We start from the raw sequence: 7,449 nt of genomic DNA on the forward strand, positions 1-7,449 counted from the left end.
AATTTGCAAGCTTTTAAAGATATCATTAACAGCATGCGTTGTCGGAGGCCTATTTTAGGTAACTGGGACAATGAGTAATGACATGTGATTGGCTATTAAGTGAACATTAGTTCCTCACTAAAACATATTCAATCAACTAATATTCTTAAATGAACAAGTATTTGATGTCTGAAATGATGTTTCACACCAATAAAAACATGATATGTTAATTAAAAAATTTAAATTTTTATTATTTTATTTTCTATTTTTGTTTATTATCATTGGTGGGAGAAATGGTTTGAAACAAAATTTCTTAAAACATGTATCCATATCATATGTAACTCTTGCCTAATTCAAATTTCATTGATTAAACGGGCCCAGCCCAGTAATTTCATTGATTGAAGGGTGATGTAGCCGAAAGGCCCAGTTAAGCTTGAAATTGATGGGTGTTTTTTGCATTTTTACTTAGATCTTTTGGTTTATATGAGTGGCTTTTTTCTACACTTAAAATTGCATATCCACATTTCCAACTAATCATTCCTATTTTCATTTTTATTGGAAATAGATGAGCTATGTGATGAATGGGTTCCATAATCTTTATACATGTCGTCTTTGTATGTATCAAATCATTAGTGCGATATGGATTAGGCCATCAAAGACAATTGTAGATTAGGCCATCAAATATGAATTTTGTTCCAAAAAAAAAGAAAAGGATAGATGACTTTAATTGTTCAAATCTATTTTGAACATGGAGATTAATAAACTTATGAATGTTAAATAAAAAGGGTAGTCCTATATGAGATTCCCTTATGGTGGAATCTATGGAAGGTTAATGAATACAATTTCACTCTATAAGTAGAGTATTACGAGTTATTACTATTTCCACTATTTGAACTTATGACCTTTAGGTACAAGGTAACAACTTATTATTGTGCTAAGACTTAAGCTTTATGAGTGAGTGTGTAATAACATATCCTTAAAATATAGGAAGTAAGGACCGAACTAGGTGTAACAAAAAGTGGCAGCCACCCCTGCCCCATATTTCCTTAGTATATAACTCATTCAAATATAGATACATACATATTTGCTTTAGTTTAATTTATGCTTGACATGCTCTATGTATAAGTTTTTGCCCATGTATTCATTTTTTCTAGTTCTGCTCCTGATAGTAAGGATCATGCTAGAAAATATCTGCATACAATTGAAAAATGAGGCCTCAAAATAATCTGTGTGTTGTATGAGAATATATATTAACAGAGGGAACCAAAGTTCTCTTCCAACAGGGAAAGTCAAAATGCTCAGCCTCTGGGAGGAAGAAAACAAAAGACAGATTCTATATTACTTGTTGGTCAATGTTAAAGCCTCCACAATTAGTGATGATCTGATAAACAAAGAAGTATGCCATGTACATGAATCCCTTTTTCTTTGTGTTCTGCATATGCGAATAGGACTAATTTATTAACTACTTTCTTCGTGCTGAATATTCCGATCGAATGATGAGATATATAGCTAACATTCTTCTAAATGAAAGTCACATATGTGATGCAAAGCCATGTTCATCTGGACAAGCAAAGACACTGTAAAAAAGGGTCGAGCCAAGCCAAGCCAATGCAAGACAAGTGCCAAAGTCCACTCTTTCTTTGTTGTAAGCTATGATGTTGTGTTTGGAGATTTTCCTGAACCATCTAAGACGATTTCAAATAGATCGGCCTCAGAGTCTTCATCGTATTCTATTGCTCGATTATTATCGTGACTTTCTTTGGTTGTAAACCGATTAAACCACTGAGAATCAATCCTTCTCATGGAGAAAAGCTCCTTGCTATCATCGTCGCCAAGAGTAGCAGCAGGGGAATTTACAAGAGGAGCTGTAAAGCAAGGATTTGGTGTTCTTTGTGCATTTGCAGGTGCATATTTGAATGCACTTTGTCCAAAGTTAACTAATACCATAATGTTTATATTTGCAGCCATGGTTGGATAGAGTGGAGTGCCAAATTCCTCTTGGTGGCAGTGGATTACATGCACCAATTCTGAGTCTAATGTGAAGAAAACCCTCTTCTGCCTAGGATCAAACCCACAACCAATCACCCTATCAGTTCCTACCCATTCTGGCTTCTCAGATTCAAATACAAGTTTCATTCCTGTAATGAAATTTGCACTTTGGTGTCTCAAGAAACATAAATATAGCAAAAATATGCATATAAACCATGTTTGTATGTATGTCCTATGTATCCATTTTGTTCTATTTTTGGAATCTCAATAGACTAACCAACATAAACAAAAGACAAAAGGAGACAGATGTTACTTAATAGTACTATTTAATATTTATAATGTATGGTCATTTGGTTATGTTGGATTGTGAAAGATTTCATGTGGGCCTCTCAATGTTTTGTCATTTTAGGTGACACTAGAGGTGTGTCTTGATTTTGTTCCCTTTCTAACAAATCAACACAAAATGAAAAGGTTCTGAATTGTGAGTTTGTGTTGTCCTCATCAGTTTCAGTTTAAAGACCCCATCCACCACTGTCGTGCACAAATCTTGACCCTAAGAATCTGTTGGTGAGTTGAATTTTGGAGGATAATAAAGGAAAAAGTAAGGCTTTAGAGTCATAAAATACTTCAGAAATAACTTTGAAGTATTCTTTTTCCCTCTAAAGTCCAACTCGCAACCAGACCTAAGGTAAACAAATCAGACAACTTGTTTTGAACTTTTTAATTGTATAGCACAAAATTGTCATAAATAATGGTTGTTCATGAAACATTTTCATACCTAAAATGGTAAACAAATGAACCTGCAAGACAATAACCTAAGTGCATATGATTGATAGATTAGTTACCAACTTACCATCAAGATAGACAGAACCATTGGAATTGAAACCAATGCTCCCAGGATAGCTACCTGGAACTCTCAAAGGAACAGAATCTCCAGATGTTAACCCCAACGAAAACATCACAGATTCACTCTTTCTACTTTCTTTACTCTCAACTTTCATTTCTTCAGAACTATTGATTTTGTTATTATTATTGTTGCTTGTAACATGGACCATATCATCTGAATTCTCTTTAGAATTTGATTTACCTTGAATGAGAAGCAACTTTGTCTTTTCACCTTCTCTACTCTTTCCAACAGATTCATACTCATCAACACAAGAATCCAATATGGTAATTTCAAAATAAGCTTCTTGTGGAAAAGCATAGTTTCCTAAAGCAGGACCAGGTAGAGGCAGAACCGTTCTAATCACAGAATCAACATTCATAAAAGAAGTATTGTTTTTACTTTGATGAGATTTTTTCAACCCATAATTCATTCTAACCTTCTGCATAAATTCACTAGATCCCTGGTAAATTTCCCAGCTTATCTCAGCCTCAGATTCTCTTCCATAATAACCTGAAACTGGTGCTTGTGCTGCACATACTCCTAACAATCTTGATCTCTTTGAAACAGATGGTATATAACTGTCATAGGTTGTGAAAGAAAAACGAGACCAACCATTTTCAACAGCATCAGCTGCTAAATAAGGATGATCAACCCAACTGAAAAAATTTCTTCTTCCGGCGCGAAACATATAATAATTACTTCCCTTGTTGGAACTCTTGCTCCCTTGATGATGATCCAATTGAGTAGGGAAACTAGGTTGGTTTTGAAGTATAGAAATCTGTCTTTGGAAACTACTCATTCTGGTTAGGCTATTTGGTTCAACAAAATTTCTATGCTTTCTTTTATGACACCAAAGCAAAATGAAAACCACCAAAAGGGTTGAAACACATCCTATAGCAGATGCTACAACTGCAACATGTATCCATTTCATGCCTATTTTTTATTCTTATGCCAGAATTTAGATTCAGATTATTTATGCTTTTGTATGCTTAGATTGTTTTGTTGTGATGGGAAATGGTAAAGGAAGATAAAAATGAATTAATTAGGTAGAAAAGTATATGGTGGGTGATGGCTTGGACCAAGACTAATTCAATGAAAGCATGCAGCAAAGACAATGACATGTTATGAGTTACCAAAACAAAGAGAAAATACCCAAGGAAAAGTAGTCTCTTATACCTGTGAATGTTACCGATTTGGATATAATTGATTCTCGTATAAGGATACATGTGGTAAACAAAACAACTTAAACTGAAGTGGCATACAAAGGTTGAGTTATCGGTTGTTTCACATTTCTGTTAGCAACCCATAATTTAATAGATACCGTCCAAGAAGTCTAACTCTTAATAAGGAATTAATGTCTATGTTGACTCTCTTCAATTTTTTACATTGTTTACATTGGGGAGAGAAAATAATGAGGGATAAATATATTAGTATATGTTTTATTTTTATACTATTATAAATTGTGGTATTATAAAATATAAATATAAATCAGCTCGTCAAATTTGAAGAGGTTTTTTCTTCCTTCTTGGTTATAAACTTCTTCTATAGATTACGATTCTTCTACAGAGAAATTAAAAAACCAAACATTTGCATGCCGTTCTTGAAAGCTAGGGCCAAATGGTAATTAGCAGAGACAATTTTCCACTTATCAAAAACTAAGATTATTAAAAAATAAAAATAAAATATAAGGGCTGTCTGTGAGAAAACAATGGTTAAATCTTCATATATGCTTCCAATATTACTTTTTCGATATAAAAAATTACAATTTACTCTTAAAATACAATTAGTTATGAGCCTCTACATAGCACGAGTTATTCCTAGGTTTGTATTGTTTTAATTACATTATTTTTCTTGGAACTCTCATCTTTGTATGCAATTTAAACATTTGTTTTGTATAATATTTTTTATTTGTTGTGGAATTTTTTAATTAGAAAAATACTTTTAAAAAGTAATTATAAAATTAAGTTAATAACAAAATACTTAAATGGTATAAAATTTTGTTATTTCCTATAACAATTTTGACGATGAAGTTTTAGATGTACGAGTTTGTTGACAGCTAGTTGTAGGTATATGTTTATTGGTATTGTTATTTAGTTAGATTTTCTTAGATTCCCCCTTTTATTGAAATACAAAATCTTATAATATATTTTCCATTTATCCTTTTCCCTTTTAGATTCTCTACTCTTTTTCCCCTTTATTTCTATTTTTAATTTCAATGAAATCGGAAACAGGAAAGTAAAAACATAGTTGCACTTTTGTTTTCATTTCATATTTCAAAAATATGTTTTCATTTAAGGAAATTCTACAAATGAATAAAGAATAAAGCAATAACATATTTTGAAATGTTTAACATATTTGCTACTCTATTCGTTCCATACATGTTGAGTAAATTATTAGTTATTTGTGTCCATTACTTTTATTTTAAAGTTAGTATTAATTAATATATGAATATAAATAATACAGTAAGTATAAAAAAATTATGATTCACGTGTGTGTCTATATACACACACAGCCCACTCCACACTAGACACTGTAGTTCATGTCTGGACACGTGCACATTGTGCTATAGTATCATATATTTAGCCCATTCTCATTTTAAGCCCAAATCGTAGCCCATTTAAATTCATTTTTGTTCGGCCTGATTTTGAAGCCACGTAGATTAAAGAAAGAAAGAAATTAGTGTCTAGATAAAATTCTAGAAAATAGAAGAACGAGTAATAAAAAACAAAACTCTAGATGTAAATAGATTTATTTTCAACTTTGGTGTAGTTTAACAGAGATATTGAAAGAGACTTTTTTATGGTAAGTGATAAACTTAGGAGGTGTTGAAAATTTACTTGACTCTTGCGACAGTTTCATCCAACTTGTAGAATATGCTTTACAATTGTCATTGTTTTGGTTCCTTTATTAAGCATCTTATGACTATCATACGATATTCTACTACTAGAATATCTAATAAATATTTATGATTATCTAATATTTATAGAATATTTAAAATGTATTCTAATATATTAATAGAGAATATAATATTCAATTTATTCTATTTTAATTTGATTTTAATGTGCCTGGACTATTTAACATCTTTAGAACACCTATTAGAAATATTATGATGGCTAGCTATTATGGGTGAGTAAGACTTGACCCGACACATAGATTTGACTCGAACCGATGACTTAGGAATAGCTCTAACCCGTCCAAATAAATAAAAAAGGACAGACCTAATTAAAAGGGACAGATCCGTTGTCCAAAAAGGATGAGCCCGGGTCACCCGGCTCGACCCGTCCCTTATAGTTATATATCAAGAATAATTCAATATATATCAATACCCATTATGTTCACTCACATAATTCAAATACTTATAAGCGCATGAATTTTGATTGATAGGAAATCAATTAATTTTTATTTTTTGTGTACTTTTGTTAAGTGTCAAAATATTAATGAAATGTGTATGATTTTGGGACACTTTGTGTGGATTTATGATATAATTGCATATAATTCCCAATAATCTAGCAATCTTGTATTGTTTATGAATTTAAGTAATTGTTGTCATTTGCAGGTAAGAAATGATGAAAAAAGGAGGAAAAAGAGAGAAGAATATGTTTTTGACAGCACTAGCCTCGCCCAAGCGAGGTAATGGTCGTTCAAGCCATAATTCAGAGGAAAATCACCAGAAAACACTGGTACCCCTCGCCCAAGCGAGGGAGCCTCGCTCGGGCGCTATTTTAAGACAAAAAACCTCATGCTTACTGTTTCTCCCTCGCCCGGGCGAGGTGTTCAAGCGTGGAAATGCAACTTCTCTCGCCCAAGCGAGAGATCTGTCGCTCAAGCAAGAAGATTTTGTAATGCTGAAATTTACTCTCTCGCTCGAGCGAGAGACTAGAAGTCTGGAACAAATATAGGCGGTTACGAAAAGCAGAGGGAGGTTATCCAACCATTTTCTAAGCTTTTTCACACGATTTTAGGGAGAGAAACACTAGAGGGGAAGGGAGAAGCCGTGGGAACGACTTTAGATCCAGAACTTCTTGTATTTCTCATGATCAGAGTGTTGTAGTGGCAAGGATGAGTGGCTAGTTCTTCGTAGTTGGGAATCGAAATGTAATTTTCTTACCTTTTGTACTCGTGGATTCAATTCTATATTAATGTTGTTTGATTTTGGAAAGTTTATCCCTTACTTATTGCTTGATTTCAATTAACTACTGAATTCATGATTTAAGGTTCAAGTTTAACTGGGAAGTTAAACTTGATACTGGATCTGCATTATCTTTCTTGCTACATAATTGATCCAGGGATGGACAATGATGTATGAATTGCTTTTACATTTGATTTTAATGCTAGTTAATCATCCGATTATCCAAGGAATTGGTAATTGAGTAATTACCTAAGAATGTTACAATCAGGGGACTGATGTAATTGATTTATGAAAAATGTGCATCAAATTCAATAACTTCACAAATTATTAGGAATTGAATCCATGGATGTCAAAAAGGAAAAATGATGAGTTTCGATCCTAACCTTTTATTTTATTATCTTCTATTGTTATTTCAATTTGATTATTTCTAAAAACCAATGCAAATTTATCAACCAAATCTTGTACA

General features: G+C 32.5%; 1 pseudogene; it reads right to left on the reverse strand.

The window, feature by feature from the left end:
• LOC109343887 lies at positions 1,030 to 3,987 on the reverse strand (annotated as a pseudogene).

Source organism: Lupinus angustifolius, chromosome LG03 (genome assembly GCF_001865875.1).
Source record: "Lupinus angustifolius cultivar Tanjil chromosome LG03, LupAngTanjil_v1.0, whole genome shotgun sequence".
In the NCBI taxonomy this organism is placed as follows: domain Eukaryota; kingdom Viridiplantae; phylum Streptophyta; class Magnoliopsida; order Fabales; family Fabaceae; genus Lupinus; species Lupinus angustifolius.